Below are 18,357 nucleotides of genomic sequence, written 5' to 3' on the forward strand. Positions count from 1 at the left end.
CAGAAATCACTGACAGTTAAGTAATCCCACCACGTTTGTGTCCTGGAAATGGCTAACCCTTGTCAAAGAAAAATTGCACTGGACAGAGTTAAACAGGCAAGAAAGACTTTATTCAAGACGGTTGCAATAGGGGTCAAGACTATTGCAATAGTGGAGAGAGACTGAACTCAATTCTGAATATGACAGGGGCAGCCGGGGATTGATAGCCAACGGGCAGGGTGGGAAAGTCAGTGGATGGAAAATTACGGAGAGAAGTTCGGTTGGTATCAAGGTAGGTGAATTCTTACTAAACTAGCTTGGCAGAATTTTTGCTGAACTGGGCTTAGCGAAGCCACACAAGGAGCTTAATGGAAAAGAGGGTTCAGAGGAGCCTAACTTTGGTCAAGGAGGGAGTCTTGCCACCTCCACGAGCCATCCTTTGCTTGTTCATGCTGAGGTTAGCTCTTAGGCTAACTGCTAATGGTTAATTAACTATTAACAAGCAGTTAATTCTGAACACCTGGTGTGCTGCCGGCCTGGCACCTACTCTCCTGGGACACAGCAAGCAGACAGAAACAAACATCATAAATCATCAGCTTCGATCAGCAAGCGCCTATGGGGCTTTTTGCACATTCAAGCCCGTTTTATCCTGAGCAACGTGGCATTCTGCTCATCCCATGACTCACTCCCAAAGACAGCATAAACACACCTGCTGCCTGCCGTCTGCCAGGCTGAAGACTCACTTCAGTCCCAGACCCCTTTCATTTCCTTGGGGAGTCCTCATTAATGAGTGGTCTCTTGATTGCCACAACCTGAAGAGAATCAGGGACTTGGTTGTCAGGTGCATCTTGTGTTTCACAGTTTTGGTGCTGTGTCTCCGGCAGGAGTGGAACCCTTACTGTTGGAACCCTGTTTCCAGCCCCCCACCCCACCCCGGGGCCCATGGAGCCTCTGGGAGCCCCTTTGTGCTCTGTTTCTGAATGGTGAGTAGGACGCTGCTGTCCCTGAATTAAATCCTCAGTGGTATCTTTTGTATGAAGGGCTGCCTTTGAGATTTCCATAGGACCTCTAGAAGGATACCAGAGTTTGTTCTTTCACCTTGAGAAAAGTCAGGACAAAATTAGGTCCGTTTGATACGTTGCTGCTGACCAGCTGCTTGGCTAGAGTTGTCAAATAAGAAGAGATGCTTTGTCTTCTCTAGGTTAAATTTGGGTAAAATGCTAAAAACCCAAATATTTCATCACTTGCATGCTGTTAGAGAAGATTTTAGAGAATTTTTGTGCCCTTACTGTCCATGACGTTTCTTTGCTCAGAGTCCTGGAGCTACTTCGCTTGATACGAGATAGCAGGATAATGTTATCCGTCACACCTTCAGTTAGTTTTAAAATGCTAGCTTGGTTGTGACTTTACTTTTTTGACTTGAATCTAATGTCTTCTAGGGCCAGTGAGTCTTTTTTTTTTTTTTGACAGGCAGAGTGGACAGTGAGAGAGACAGAGAGAAAGGTCTTCCTTTTCCGTTGGTTCACCACCCAATGGCCGCTGTGGCCGGTGTGCTGCGCCAATCCAAAGCCAGGAGCCAGGTGCTTCTCCTGGTCTCTCATGCAGGTGCAGGGCCCAAGGACTTGGGCCATCCTCCACTGCCTTCCCGAGCCACAGCAGAGAGCTGGACTGGAAGAGGAGCAACCGGGACAGAATCTGGTGCCCCGGCCGGGAGTAGAACTTGGTGTGCTGACGCTGCAGGCGGAGGATTAGCCTATTGAGCTGCGATGCCGGCCAACAGTGAGTCTTAATTGGGAATTTACATATCTTATCCATAGAGTTTAATCAAAGTTAAACTTGCTCAATCTCTTTATACTCTTTATAGATCCTTGGTATAATTTCACTATTTGTCATATTCATGTTATGTCATGGCTCAGAATTATTTATTTGAAGACATTTTTCTCTGTAAATATTATGTTTATGATTTTCATAAATTAGATGTAATAGCTACTATTCTTTGAGAATTTGGTTAAACGTTATGGATATTTTGTCAGAAAAAGTGTTTTTGGATTGACTTTGTTATCATTTTTGCATGTCATAGAAGCAACTAAATTCCTTTGTCAACTGAATTATTTTTGTTACAATTATTTTTGTTGTCATTAGATCTTGCGTTTTTGAATATTATCAGTAATAAATTAACCATTGCCATTTTGAGTTTTTCATTGCCAGAAAATGTATGTTTTACTTTGGAGATTCCCTGAAAGTATTTGCAATCCACTGCAGGCCAGTGTGCTCCCTCTTCAACAAACGGTGCCCACAGGAAGGCAGATGTCTGGTACTTTTGGGTAGGGGCTTCTTATATTGTTTAAACAACTGTTAGATGAAACAGTGGACTGCGGTAGGAAGTCCAGAATTCTTGTTGAGAAGCAGAAGGGCTCCTGAGACTGTCAATCCAAGAGCGAGTGGAACAAGAATTCATTACAAAGTGAACTGACAAGGGATGGCTATGGTTTTTGTTTGGAATACTGTTGACAGTTTAATATCCTACTTCTGGGTCTATAAAGAATATCCTTTTCTTTCCTCTTATGCTTTCTGTAACTCATAACAATTTAGTTGACTGTGCTTATGTAAACAGAAATGAAGCATTAGTAAGAATAGCCAATTGTCAATGCTTGACCCCACCAGAATTTGCAAACTTTTATTGAGTCTTATTTTCAAGGTGATATAGTTACTGGCATGGATTCCTGAAGACTTTTTCTTCTTTGTTAGCGGACATAACTGGAAGTGTTGTTTATGCAGTGAAGGCCTTATCTGGAGCGCCATATTTGAGGATGATGCTCATTTAATCAGTCATAATCAGACATTGCTGAGGAACTGAGCTTGACTTTATCGGAGTCCTTGCTTACCAAGCCTTCTTGAGAAAACTGGCTGGATTCCTGGGCTACAGGATTCCCAGGCTTCTAAATGGGTAAGGGAGGTCACGTCCAGGTGGGCCCAGAAAAGTTAGGGTTTTTGGAGACACTGAAAAAATCAAATTCAAACATATTTATAAGTAGTACCGATGAAATTTTATGGTGAGTTCTTAGTTTGGCTTTCTAGCTTCAAGAGGCTTTTAAATACAGTCTGAGATTTCTTATGAACACTTTCAGCAAACTTATAAAGGCCTATGTTAAAAAATTATCATTTTGCTGCACTTACGTAATATAGACCCAATCTAATGGGAGAAATTTTAGTTTGTGATCAGGAGTAGTTTTGCTTTGAGATTATTTTTGATCAAAAGGGAAGACTAAAGAGAGAAATGTTCTGTTTCAATGGGAATCTGCATTGTCTGTAGCATAACCTCCTGGTTTGTCTGATTCTAAATGTTTTAGTTGTTTTTGAGCTATTTTGCATCTCCTCCTAAATGTGGTTAACAAATGGATATGTAAAGTTTATCTTATCTGAGAAAGATTTAATTGACACCCACCTCCCTACCCCTTCCCTTTGAATACCTACTTGTAAATTGTACTTCATCCTATTGACTTCTCAAATAGGATGATCTTTACCAAATTGTCAATCTGTTCATTTTCTTTCAATGGTTAGCCATAAACTCTTTCCCCATGATCTAAAGAAGTCTTGTCAAGTTGAAATTAGTGACTTGATATAAACCTTGAAGAAGCCACTGCCCCAGGAAAACATATGTGGATTAGATTTCTCCCTGGAAAAAGTTGCGGACTGGGTCACTAAAGAAACTTGATGCAATAGTAGTGTCATGTGTGCCTTTATGTGAGAGGTAACCAAAATTGTAGACAACATCACCAAGAGCACGGGCATCTTGGCTCAAAGCTTCAAAAAAAAGCAGCTAATCCTGCCCCATAACTGAAACTTCCTCTAGCAATCTCTTGGAATCCACCAGATTGGTTATCCTCAAAGTTCAACCATGGCTTGTTGATTTAATACAGATTTTTTTTTTTTTTGGCATTTCTCTTTTAAGATGACTGATCTCTAGCACTCTATATCAACTGACCTTTGCCACCACCTCTTAACAGCTGGTTCAACTGATTTCGCAGGAATAACATGAATAAGAATCCTTAAGGGATTGTTTCTTAGACCCTACTTTACTTAACAAAGAGGTTATAATTGCCTATGAGATGTGTAGTGATGAATGGTATTCATTTTAGTGTTTGTTTACAATGAAGACTGACATTAATAAACAAGTGGATACAGGGGTTGGCATTGTGGCATAACAGGTCAAGCCACCATCTGCAACACTGGCATCACGTATCAGCAGTGGTTCAAGTCCTGTCTGCTTTGCTTCCGATCCAGCTCCATGCTAATATGCCTGGGAAAGCAATTGGAACATTGCCTAAGGACTTGGGCCACTGCCACCCACAAGGGAAATACAGATGCAGCTCCTAGCTTCAGTCTGGCCCAGCCCTGGCTGGTGCAGCCATCTGGGGAATGAACCAGCAGATGGGAGAGTCCTCTCTTGCCTTCTGTCTTCCTCTCCCTCTCTCTGTAACTCTAACTTTCAAATAAATAAACAAATCTTTAAAAAAAAATAAATAGATGCAAACATTTTGAGTAGGGGAAATGAACAAATTAAGGCTGTATCCTGAATACTCATACATTTATAGTGTCATAGACATATCACTATAGGTTTCAGGGGTCTTTCTTTCTTTCTTTCTTTTTTTAAATATTTATTTATTTGAAAGAGTTACACAGAGAGAGAAGGAGAGGCAGAGAGAGAGAGAGAGAGAGAGAGAGAGAGGTCTTCCATCTGCTTGTTCACTCCCCAATTGGCTGCAATGGCCAGAGCTGTGCCGATCTGAAGCCAGGAGCTAGGAGCCTCTTCCAGGTCACCCACACGGGTGCAGGGTCCCAAGGACTTGGGCCACCTTTCACTGCTTTCCTAGGCCATAGCAGAGAGCTGGATCAGAAATGGAGCAGCCATGACTCGAACTGGCGCCCATATAGGATGCCGGCACTGCAGGTGGTGGCTTTACCTGCTACTCCACAGTGCTGGCTCCAAGGGGTATTTCTCTGATTAAGAATAATATTTTTCCCACCTGAAACCACTAAATCACTTAAACTACAATAAGCATATGATCAAAATATAAATTGGGAGAGTTGCCAATAATAATTTTTATGAAGGAGAAACAGGAAGATGTGATGAATAGGTGCAATAATTAGGGTGGTCATGAAAGACTTCCTGGAGAGAAAGGCTAAGACCAGAGATTGCCAGCAGGCCAGCCATACACAGAACTGGGAGAAGAGCACGTCCATCCTTCTGTGATGTCCACTCAGTCTACACCCTGGAGTCAGCAATGCGCTCGCTCTATGTACTCAGTAGAAGTTTTCTGCTCTGAGGCTAGTAAGTACGCTCCAGTGTTCACTTACCTCTCAGTAGTCTCTGTCTGACTCTGATCAAGAGTCAGTTGTGTTTTATCCTAAATTCGCTTATTCAATTTTGTTATTTCAATTATGCAACCTAATGAAATATTTTGTAGGAAGATTTATTTCTATGAAAATTAATGAAATTCTATGTAAAAAAAATTCCCCAAAGGCAATTTAACTAAATATTTTCTATCAAATTAAGGTATGGGTAGGATAATTATCAGAGTTGGAGGAAAGTTATAAAACCATGCAAAGATTTTGAACTTGGGTAGATTCACAAGAGTCTTTATGTTTTCTCATCAATTGAAGAAGTCAAAACTGGAAATATTTGTGTAGTATAAAAAGATGATACGGAACAATGAAAAGGAGTATGACACCAAAAGATGGTCATGACCCTTTAACAAATGACTGGAAGACAGGTATATATATATATATATATATATATATATATATATATATACATATACATATATTTATATGTATATATATATATTTTAGGTAAAATGAAATGTTTAAGATATATATACATATAATTTTTATGTTTTACAACTTTAATTTTTATTTAACTGACAACCCCCTGAGCCAGTTAAGTCAAATAAACAAGACTTTCATTGTATTATTTTTTTTTTTTTTCACAAAAATAAGGTCATATTGGGCAGGTGACGTGGCTCACTTGGCTAGTCCTCTGCCTGCAGTGCCGGCATTCCGGGTTCTAGTCCCGGATGGAGTACCGGATTCTGTCCCGGTTGCTCCTCTTCCAGTCCAGCTCTCTGCTGTGGCCCGGGAAGGCAGTGGAGGATGGCCCAAGTGCTTGGGCCCTGCACCCGCATGGGAGACCAGGAGGAAGCACCTGGCTCCTGGCTTTGGATTGGCGCAGCGCGCCGGCCTTAGTGGCCACTTGGAGGGTGAACCAATGGAAAAAGGAAGACCTTTCTCTCTGTCTCTCTCTCTCACTGTTTAACTCTACGTGTCAAATAAGTAAAAAAAAAAAGGTCATATTAAGGTCATATGACTCATATTAGCTTGTAACCTTTTTTGCCAGTGTGCTATATAGCATAAGCATTGCTCTGAGCCAGTAAATGTATTTTTTTTGACAGGCCCAGTAAATGTAAGCAGTGGAAGATGGCTTGAGTGCTTGGGCCCCTGCACCCAGGTAAAGATGCATTTATTTATTTGAAAGAGTTATAGGGGGAGGGGGAGGGGGAGCGGAAGGGGAAGGGAGGGGGAGCGGAAGGGGAAGGGAGGGGGAGTGGAAGGGGAGGGGAGGGAAGAGGGAATCTTCCAACTGCTGGTTCATTCACCAAATGGCCGCAATGGCCAGGGCTGCGCCAAGCTGAAGCCAGGAGCCAGGAGTTTCATCTAGGTCTCCTACCTGGGTGCAGGGGCCCAAGCACTCGAGCCATCTTCCACTGCTTTCCCAGGTGCACTAGCAGGGAGCAGATCAGAAGTGGAGCAGCTGAGATTGAACTAGCACTCACATGGTACGCTGGCATTGCAGATGACAGCTTAACCTGCTTTGCCACGGCGCTGGCCCCAGTGAAGTATATTTCTATACTTTGATTTTAGATGCATCGTTATTTTATTATGTAACTGGACCATACTTTTTTTTGGGCTATTTATTTGTTTCAGATACTTAACATGATTCAGACTCATCACCACAATGATTATCGTTATATACACAAAATTGCATACATTTTTAGAAATTTATTTTAGAATAAATTCCTAGGAGATGAATTTCTGGGTCAAAGTCAGGCACATTTTTAAGGCCTTTGATGTGTATGATCAAGTTATCCTCCAGGAAGGTGAACTGTCACAAATCTTTTGGGGGTAGATGTTTCTACAATGCTCCGAATATTTCTGAGGTCATTTGATAATCAGGCAATAAGGTATGTCGCTAATGATTATGTGCACAGAAGTGGGCATTTAGCCTAGCGGTTAAATGCCTGTGTCTCACACTGAGTGCCTGGGTTGATCCCAGGTTTTGGCTCCTGACCACCGCTTCTTGCTACTGTAGACTGTGAGAGGCAGCAGGTGATGGCTTAAGTAGTTGGGTTCCTGCCACCCAAGAGGGAGACCCAGATTGGTCCTAGCCCCCAGCTTTGGCCCTGGCCTGTCCCCCCCCTGTTGTGGGTATCTGAGGAGTGAACCAGTGGATAAGACCTCTTTGTCTTTCTGCCTCTCAATAAGAAAAAAAAATCCTGTGCATATTAAGGGATTCTGAATTCAGGCCTCTTGACAGACAAAACGAAACAATAAAACACAGCAGAGCAGTCCAAACATACACATTACCATCTGCTGAACCTCTTGCTTTTGTTATTGGAAGCCTTTATTTTGAGTGGCAAACAAAGTGTCCTGGAATCTCTGAAGCATTTTGTCTTAATATCCTCCGACTCTTTCCTTGGCAAGTGCTTATTGGCTGTCTGCACCTTTAAATTTCAGGGCTGCTTGTTGGAGAATGGGCAGCGACCTTGCTGGAAGGAGCAATCGCCTTTGTCTGCACACCTGGCTCTCTTTTTGGGGATGTCTGTGTAAAATTTGTTGCTTTCTTTTCTTTAATCTACTGTATGGTCACTTTAAATGCCATTCTTTGAAACGTCTCTTAGAGAAAATAATTACATTAGTTACAAACACCTAGACACAGCGCAAGCCCTGAGTGATACAACAGTTAGAGTTCACACTTTTTCCTCTCATAGCTGTCCCTGGATGTCTTTTGAGCTGATAATTAGGTTTCCAGGGTTTTCTTTCTCATTAATGGCTCTGGTACTGTCAAAACCCCCATTGAGAGTGAGATTTATTTAAGGTAGAAATTAAATTGCAATACAGAGAGAAGAGCCAGGAATTCCAACTACATCATCCAGTGATAAGGGTACCTCTTGCAACTCTGTGCCCTGAAATGATTTAATAAGAGCCTCTTTATTGTTCCAAACTCATCTAATGACTTCCAGATTTTAAATCCTCTGTCAGTTATAATTAATTTCTTCGTATTCTGTAGCTCTGACTGTAAAAGCTGGCCGTCCTCTGGAGCAGAATGACTTCCGCATCACAGAAAGAGACTAGATTGCCACTTTTGGGAAAGCTTTCTTTTGAGTTAAGGTGGTAGGCCCAGCAATGGAGTCTCAAGCATTATGGGTACAGGCAAGTGGAGAGCTGGGCATGACCTTCTGTGGAAGCTACTGGAAAGAAATGACCTAACCTGTCTTTGGGGTGTTAGAGCAGGCTGTACAGAGGAGGTGAGTCTTGTCTAGGGACACAAAGAGTAGGTAAGGGAGGATGGGCAGAAAGAATATAATAGATGTGGGAGGACGGGATGTATCTGAGGAACTGTTATAGGGCTGACCAGAGGATAGTGGTGCTCAAGGATACAGAGTAGGTGAGTATCAGAGGACGGTTTGAAGGGACCAGACTGGATTCTCGCTGCAAATCTTTGCTCTTACTGGTTCTACCATTGCCTGCCATTACCTTCATGACATGATCTATTTTTTTTAAGGTCTTTCTTATTTCATGAATCCCTATAAAAGTAGAACAAGATTGGGAGGAATGAAGGAGAAACGGAAGTAATATTGAGATTCCTGTGAGGACCCAAATTCTGGTCTAGTTGCTTCATATACTATCCCATTTGGTTCCCACAACAGCTCAGAAGATACTCTTGCCTACTGCTGGTTTTGTCTGTTTGTTGTAAGGCATGGGATAAGAAAACAGAAGCTTATTTGCTGGGCAGTTGTCAGGTCACATGCCTGGCAGATTTCTGGGGGTAGCACCTTCAAATGTCTCAGCAAAGACATGAGCAAGGATGAGAGAACACCTTGCTGCGTGGGGCACAGGTAGGAAATGGGGTTTTGGAGAGTAGCTGATGGCGCTGCTGGTCCAGGAGTTCATAGAGTAGATGCCTGCAAATGAGATATAGGGGTAAAGGGAGGAGTGATAGAAGGAAACCAAAATAACTTGTCACAGATGTTCTGAGTACATTTATTCATCGATTTCTTATTCATTTCATAAATATTAATTGAGCACCCACTGGGAGACCAGGCGATGCTCCGGGTGGAGTGACAAGGATATGCTTTGAGGCAGTTCAGAGTCTTGCAAAGCTGGGAACATGGATGCCTTATGATTCATTGTAGAAATGCTCACATGGAGGAGGTGTGTCTAATGAATGGCAGTGATAGCTCTGCTTGAGTCAGGAGAGTAACATTGAGATGGAGCTCAAAGAACTATGGGGAGATTTTCTGGGGAAGGGAAACGAGGAAAGGCAGTTGAAGATAGGGTAAGGATAAAGGCGTCAATTTTCTAAGGACAGCAGGTGTATGTAGAATGGCAGTGTGTATGTAGAGTGGCAGTGTGTATGCAGAACAAGGACGTGAGGGATGGAGGCTGGGAGCAGGTTATGGAGGGCTGTAGGAGCAAGCTGAGGGCTGAACTTGATCCTGTAAGACTTCTAAGGAGGGAGTGAGATGACAGTAACCTAGCAGGGCATTGAAGGGCAGAGTTGAGGAAGGAATTGACTGGAGGCAAAGAAACAAATTAGGAGGATGGTGCAACGGCCATGGAAGAAATGATGTTCATCAGTAGCAGTTGAATAAAAGGGAAGGATAGGAATTAAAAAAAAAAATCCCTCTATGTTTCTTTAGGTTTTTAAAAACTATAGAAAGAATTCATGTTTAATTGTAGAAAATTCAAATGAATATATAACTCTAACTTACTGCTATGACTCCTTCACAGAGAGTTTTCTCTGCCTGTACAAACATGCACACACACATACATGTGCACACACACATACACATCCATACATGCACATATCCTCATCAGTGTGAGTCAGGCATTGAGCTCGCCCTCATGGAGCTCCCAGGTGTCCAGTAGGCTCTCATCCTGATGAGTCAGAGGAAGAGGCAGTGTTTTGAGGTGGAGATGGATTTGGGAGCCATCCACATTTAGAGTGTAGAATAAATGTGACAGACAGGAAGTTTGCAGTGTAGAAAGGGCAGAACCAAACAGGGTCAATGTTGGGGAAATATTAAGTTTAAGGATAGGTAGGGAAACACAGGACTTTAGGGGAGAATGGGAGGAGACTATGTTGTATGAGGAACATTAGGACAGTGAAGTTATCCATGTCCAGAGAGAAAGAGTTTTAAAAAAAGGCAAAGGGGCCAGTGTTGTACTGCAGTGGGATAAGCTGCCCCCTGTGATGCTGGCACCACTATATCAGAGTGCCAGTTTGATGTCCTAAGTGCTTGGTCCCCTGCAACCCATATGAGAGACCTGGATAGGGTCCCAGGCTCCTGGCTTTCAATGACCCAACCCCAGTCGTGGTGCCCTTTTGGGGAGTGAACCAGTGGTTGTAAGTTCTTTTTCTCTTTCCCACTCTCTCCACCTTTCAAATAAATAAATAAATAAATAAATACATAAATTTAAAAAGGTGAGTTTGCTCACTCATGTTAAATTGTACTGTGATGCTGAGTCAGTTTGATCCTAAAATAGTATCCATTGTATTTAACAAGAAAAAGAATTTCTGACACCTGTCTTAGTCCTAGTTCTCACTTTCTCTACCCCAGCCTCTTAGTTGGGCTGCCAGCCTTGGACTGATGCTCCATGTGACAATCAAAATCATCTTTTCTAAAATTACTTTCCTGAAATGGGATTGTATCAGTCCTGTTCAAAATATTCTTGTCTCCCAGTGCTACAAGATGATGCCAAACCTCTTAGAATGATTTAGTCTTCTTTCCCGTCATGCGATCCTCTACTTCCAACATGCTCAATCTCCATCAGTGCCAAAGAGTTTGTATTTCTCTGAAAGCACTGTGAGCTTCCATTCCTCTGTCTTTGCAATGTTACACCTGTTGGGATTGCGTGGCCTCCTTTATCTGCCTAGCAAACTCCTAGTGCCTCATTAAATCCCAGCCCAGGCCTCACCTCCCCATGCAAGCTATCTCTACCTTTACTTTTCCCTCTGATTTTTCATTCTTCTTGATGCATATTTATTTCTCTTAAAAATATTATTTATTTATTTGAAAAGCAGAGTTACAGAGAGAGAGGGGAGTGATCTTCCAACTGCTGCCTACCCCCCCACCTCCAAACGCCACATTGACTGGCCTGGGCCAGGCTGAAGCCAGGAGCCAGGAGCTTCATTTGGGTCTCCAACATGGATGCAGGGGCCCAACGAGTTGGGCAATTTTCCACTGCTTTCCCAGGCACATGAACAGAGAGCTTGATCAGAAATGGAGCAGCTGGGACTTGAATTAATGCCCATATGGGATGCTAGTGTGGCAGATGGCAGCCTAACCTGTTGCACATCAGGGCTGGCCCCTCTTGATGCATATTTCATATAGCATTGTGAATTCTTGTTATATATTTTTAAAATATTTAGTTGAAAGTCATAAATACAGAGAAAAAGAGGCTAGAGATAGAGAGATCTATCCTCCGGTTCACTCTCCAAATAGCCAAAACAGACAGGGTTGGACCAGCTGGAAGCCAGGAGACAGTAGCTTTATCTGGGTCTCGTACATAGGAGCAGCAGCCCAAGGACTTTTGCTATCCTCCTTTGCTTTCCTGGGCACATTGGCAAGGAACAGGATGGGAAGTGGTGCAGCTGAACTTGAACCAGGACCTCAAGGGCATACCAGCATTGTAGGTGGCAGCTCAATCCGTTATGCCACAACACTGGCCCTCTTGTTAGATTTTTAATTCTCTTACTGTATTATAAGCTCTTTTTTTTTTTTTTTAAAAAGATTTATTTAGTTATTTGAAAGTCAGAGTTACACAGAGAGAGAAGGACAGGCAGAGAGATAGAGAGAGGTCTTCCATCCGCTGGTTCACTCCCCAGATGGCAGCAATGGCTGCAGATGTGCTGATCCAAAGCCAGGAGCCAGGAGCTTCTTCCAGGTCTCCCATGTGGGTGCAGGGTCCAAGGACTTGGGCCATCTTCTACTGCCTTCCCAGGCCATAGCAGAGAGCTGGAACGGAAGTGGAGCAGCTGGGACTCGAATTGGTGCCCAGCTGGGATACTGGCACTGCAGACAGTGACTTTACCCACTACCCCACAGCTCTGGCACCAAGCATTATAAGTTCTTGAAGGCAAGAAATGTATTGTTTCCACATCTGTTTCCTCAGCACTGAGATATTTCTTGGTGCCTAGCAAGATGCTCATGAATTGTGTTGAAGGTTTTTATCCTCAAACTATGATTAAGAAATATTTTTAAAATAATCTACTAAGAGGAGTAGAGTTACCATTTATTTTAATGATTTTTCAAATGAGAAGATTGAGGTAGAAAGATTTATAGTGCATACAAAACACAAATGAGAGAAACATCTAAAGACAATTTAGTGGAGCTTTGCCCTTTTGAAAATAAGTAAACTCAAGTTCAGAGAGTTTGAGGGACGTGTCCCAGATCTACCAGGAGCCAGAGCCCCAGCTACAGAGCGGAATTTAGTCTTTAGGTTCTCATGTGGGTGCTCTGCAGGTAGCTACTTGCCTACTGGTCTAGGGCATGGTTATCAGGTATGTCCCTTTCTTCCAGAAAGCCAGGGCGACTGAGTTGGCGAACTCTTCATTGACTCTGATACTCACTGAAAACATGTTCTTTAAACCCATTTTTATTTGAATATGAAAGATCTTTAGTTTCTTAATAAAAAAAAAGAAAATCTCCTTTATCTGTCAAGGCCTAATCAGAAAAACAGAGCCATGCTTGGTATTTCAAACAGAGGGGATCAGAGAGAGGGACTTGGATAGATAGCTACAGGGAATTTGTGAGAGCAAAAGAGGATGATGAAGTAACCTAAGATTAAGGACTTCAGGAAGAAATGAATACCCTTGTGATCAAGTGAACCAAGGAAAACGGATGACATTCCCAGAACCTGGAGTAGGTACAGGGGCCCACGCACTGGAGCTCAAAACGTTCAGGGTGTTGGTGGTTGGGTCTCCAAGAAGGAAGTGTTTCCAGCTGGTGCTCTGATCTCCAAGTTACCTCCAGCTGGAGTTTGGACTGCTGAGGAGGCACGTGACCCAGAAGAAGCCTGGACTCCTTAGGAGGGGAGTGTTTCAGTGGGCAAACAATGTTCGTGTGGCCAGTACAGTGGTCATTGCAAGAAGCTGGAGGCTGGAGTTGTATCTGTCCACTGTTGGGGGCGCATAGCCTTTGCTGGATGGATGTACTGTATTGTCTGCTCACTGCTACTCACTCTGTGAAAGAAATAATCGTTCCTACTTAAGCCTCCTTAGTTATCAAACAGGAGGATGAAAGATAATATACTTAATGAGTTTCTATCCCAAATGGAGAGTTCGACTTTTTTTTTTTTTTTTAGGAGTTTGGCTTTTTCAAAATTTGTAAATGAAAGACATCTTCTGTTGCCCACTGCGTGTTGTGTTTGGCAGCCTTTACATACGAGTCAGTGCGGTAGATTATCTGATGCATTGTTTTCTTTGTTCACAGGTTTTACTAGAAGAATCTTTTACTCTCTCAGGAGGGTTCTTTTTTAAAGAAAGATTTATTTATTTGTTTCAAAGGCAGAGTTACAGAGAGGCAGAGGCAGAGGCAGAGAGAGAGAGAGAGGTCTTCCATCAGCTAGTTCACTCCCCAGATGGCATCAATGGCTAGAGCTGCACCTATCGGGAGCCAGGAGCCAGGAGCCAGGAGTGAGGAGCTTCTTCAGAGTCTCCCACATGGGTGCAGGGGCCCAAGGACTTGGGCCATCTCCCACTGCTTTCCCAGGCCAAAGCAGAGAGCTGGATGGGAAGTGGAGCAGCCAAGACTGAATTGGTACCCATGAGGGATGCTGGCACTGCAGGCAGTGGCTTACCATCATGCCAGCCCCAAAGAGGGGTATTTTAAAAATCAGTTCCTCAACTAAGAGGGAAAAACCATTCTTTCAGTAGGACTAGGATGTGGTTTCCTGAAAAAGTGTGTGTGTATTTTCACATTTTGTTTAGTTTCTCACTTTAAATTTTTAGCAGCTTTAATGAGGTGTGATTGACACACGGCACATTGCACACATTTATGCATACAATGTGGCATATGCATAGTGTGAAACTGTCACCACAATCAAGACAGTGGACATAAGCCTCATTTCTATTAGGTTCTGCTTCTCCCTTATCGTTTTTCTCACCACTCCCTCTCCCTCCATCCCCCAACAACCACCAGTTTTCTTCCTGTCACTACACAGTCACAAGTTAAAGTTCATAAACAAGGAAACAAAAGTCCAGACTCAAAGGAAGCTAGATGCTTATCCAAACATCTGTTCTCACCTGCTATAGTTTAAATGTCTGTGTGTGTCCAGAATTCATGTGTTGAAACCAGCCGCCAAGATGGGATATCAGGAGGTGGGGCCTTTGAGAGGCGACTAGTTCATGGTCAAAGCCCACCTGAATGGCATTGATTCTCTCATAAAAGAGACCCAAAAGGGACCCCTCACCCCTTTTACTTGTAAGGATATGGTGAAAAGGCACTGTCTAGGAACCAGGAAACAAGCCCTTACCAGACACCAATCTGCTGGTGCCTTGATCTTGGACTTCTCGGCTTCTAAAACTGTGAGAATGAGCTGCTTTGTTGTTTATGCATTATGATATTTCATTATAGCTGCCCAAGTGGATTAGACACCAGGCTTCTTGTAAGTAAATCCTGAATTATATCCAGGAAGAGAATGGCATCTGTAGAAGATCTTTTTCCAGCCTTCCTTGTAGCTGGATCTTGCCTTGTAATTACGTTCTTGCTAATGAGATATAAGCAGAAGGGATGGATGAGACTTCTTAGAAGACTGCTTACGGAGGCTAAGCTGCCTGGGAGAGGCCTTTTGCTTTTCCTCCCAATCTTCTTCCTGCTGTGAGGAGTGCACTGACAGTGGCTGGAGCCCTGCCATCCACCTTTTTTTTTTTTTTTTGACAGGCAGAGTGGACAGTGATAGAGAGAGACAGAGAGAAAGGTCTTCCTTTTCCGTTGGTTCACCCCCACAATGGCCGCTGTGGCTGGCGCACTGTGCTGATCTGAAGCCAGGAGCCAGGTACTTCTTCCTGGTCTCCCACGCAGGTGCAGGGCCCAAGCACTTGGGCCATCCTCCACTGCCTTCCTGGGCCACAGCAGAGAGCTGGCCTGGAAGAGGAGCAACCAGGACAGAATCCGGTACTCCATCCGGTGCTAGAACCCGGTGTGCCGGTGCCACAGGTGGAGGATTAGCCTAGTGAGCTGAGGCGCCGGCCATCCATCTTTGACTATGGGTTGACCTTGAAAACTTGAGCTCTTTACTGAGTTGGTGGAACAGGGAGATGAACCTGCCCCTCTGATGTCACTTTGAAGCATCCATACCCAACCTCCCCTGTTTCCATTTGGGCTTAGTTTACCTGAGAGTACAGGAAACTTCTAATCTGCTCAGGTGCCTCTTATTTTGCTTTTATTTTTATATGCACCTGACCTCATTGTAACAGAAATACTCATTCTTCTATTTTTGCCTTCTCAGAGCAGTCACAGCAAGGCCCCTTGCTTTTATTTCCATTGGAATCACATACCCGATGTAGATCTTCTTTGAAACATTTGTATTTCACTTAACTCTGACAGGGAATCGGTCACTTTGCTGGGGTCAAGCCAATCTTCTCAAAAAACATTAGCAAGCAAGTTGTTACAGCAAGCTGATTCCTGAGGCTCTGACACATTAATTCCTCTGACAGAATAAACTGCTAGACATTTAAGCACCTTTTTATCTGAAGGGAATTTCATGAGGGATGATGCCTTCAACACATGCAATGGGGCAAGCGAGAATCCTTCTGAGTTCCTTTCTCAGTGTTGAAAGAATACAGATACTTCAAACCTATGCGAGGAAGGAAGTGTCATGAGGGCTAAACATGAGTGTCCCAGAGGCATTTTTCCTTTCTTGACATGGAAGTCAGTTATTCCCAGCACTGCCTTGACTTAGTGCAAAATGTCCCTGCTTGTAGCATGTGTGGAAATAGACTCCCCATTGTTGCACTGACCACCAGGTGCGGGGATCCTGGGGTGCTTTTCGGTGGACTGAACCCTCAGACATATCCCCTCTCTGTCCCCTAACAAGCTTTGTCTTATAAGGCAGTGTAGTTTGTGCTGTAAAATATAAACTTAATTAAGCTCTGTTAGGTGCTGTGTTCCTTGTGGAGAAGGGAAAATGGATGAACTATATAATAAAGAAGAATTGGCCTCAGCAAACATTTGTGCTATTTTTCACTGGCATTTCTGGAAATTAAGCTATTAAATCAGGAGAGCAGGTCAGGCTGGTTTGATATTTATTTTTCATTCCTTGACTGCAAAATAACAAGCTTAACTTATAATGACATAAAATCAACGCCTACTGTGTTCCATTCATTAATTCTGGCGTTCTATCAAAAACATCTCCCAGGTTTGTCTAATAAGAATTTTTTTCTTCACAAAAGCCTGGAGTATATTAGTCATGATGTCATTAGATTCTAGATACTTTAAAAGTATTTCTAGAATTCTTCTCATGCCCTGCCTGGTTCTTTCAGTGAGTATGTTAGGAAGTTTTGTGGTTTATCAAAAATATCTTGGCATTTTGGTGATCCTGTCCCTGTTTTTATTATTTAAAGGATATTGAAAATAGTTTACTAAAGACATAATCTATCTGTGTTCTCTGGGATATATTTATCTAAACCTTTTTTATTTTAGCTTAAACTTTCAAAGGTTGTTTCCAAATAATGTTTCCCAAAGTCTTCAATATTGTCCACCCTAGGGTATGAACACATTCAACTTGCCGTCCTTTTTAAAAATTTTATGCAAAATTTCCTTTCATTTCCTTCACTCAGCCACCTTCAGAAGAGACTCAGACTAGTGGTTCACTGATTTTGACGCTGAGATGAAAATTGTGCACAGTTCCCAGCATCGGCTCTAGTCAGGGTTTACTGCTTAAGTAAGGAGATTGTGGTGTCTTGCAGGTTTGAGATTTGAGCTCCAGCCAGGATGATAGAGGTTGTTTGCAATGACCATCAGGGGAAGAAAGTCTGTGTTAAGAGCAACTCCAATGACACCATCGGGGTCATTAAGAAACTGATCATAACCCAAACTGGCACCCATTGGAACAAGATTGATCCTAAAAAGAAGTGATATACAATTTTTAAGGACCATGCATTGCTGGGGGACTATGAAATCCACCACAGGATCAACCTGGAGCTTTATTTCCAATAGAGTGTCATTTCTTCCTTTTGCTCTGCTCTCTTGCCCTTCCATCACCCCCTAGCGGGGTATGGATGCTTGTTTTTAAACACTCACATAAATAAAGTCTAGATGCTGAAAAAAAAAAAAAAAAAGAAAGAAAATTGTCAACTTTTCTGTAGAGCCTGTCTTCCCTAGATGAAAGAATGGAGATTTGTTTATCTCCCCTTGCTCTTTTCTCACACCCAGCAAATGCTCTGCATCCATTTGTTGAATTAATTTGAAAATAACGAAACCAGTGGATTGGCACAGCGCCGGCTGTAGCAGCCATTTGGGGGGTGAACCAACGGAAGGAAGACCTTTCTCTCTGTCTCTCTGTAACTCTACCTGTCAAATAAATAAATAAATAAATCTTAAAAAAAAGAAAATAACGAAACCAGAAAACTGAACTTCTTTACTTGTATTTGCCAAGGCTGTGGTCACATAAAACCAATTTAATCTAATATTCTGTCACTCACTCGAAGTTCTCCTCTGCTTATTGTGAAGTCCCTGAGATCAGAGAAGTTCATGTGTATCCCTGTAGCCCCAGGGCCCCATACTGAGGAAAGCCAAGCAATGAACATGTATAGAGAAATTAGTGACTGACAAATATAGATTAAACTAACAAGTTGAAGATAATTCTTAGCAAGTATGCAAATGACCTCCAAATTTATTATTTGAAATCTTTTCCTTTCTTTATTTGAAAGACAGAGAGATGGACAGAGATAGCTCCCAACCAGGTTGGTTCTCCTCCAAATGCCTGCAACAGCTGAGGCTGGGCCAGGCTGATGCCAGGAGCCTGGAACTCATTCTGGGTCTGCCTCTGAATGTCAGGGACCCAAGTATCCAAGTCATCACCTGCTGCCTCCCA

General features: G+C 42.8%; 1 pseudogene; it reads left to right on the forward strand.

Annotated features, from left to right (window-relative positions):
• The first annotated feature begins 17,255 nt into the window (after positions 1-17,255).
• Positions 17,256-17,480, forward strand: LOC133748818 (ubiquitin-like protein 5; annotated as a pseudogene).
• The last annotated feature ends 877 nt before the right edge of the window (positions 17,481-18,357 follow it).

Source organism: Lepus europaeus, chromosome 2 (genome assembly GCF_033115175.1).
Source record: "Lepus europaeus isolate LE1 chromosome 2, mLepTim1.pri, whole genome shotgun sequence".
Taxonomy (NCBI): domain Eukaryota; kingdom Metazoa; phylum Chordata; class Mammalia; order Lagomorpha; family Leporidae; genus Lepus; species Lepus europaeus.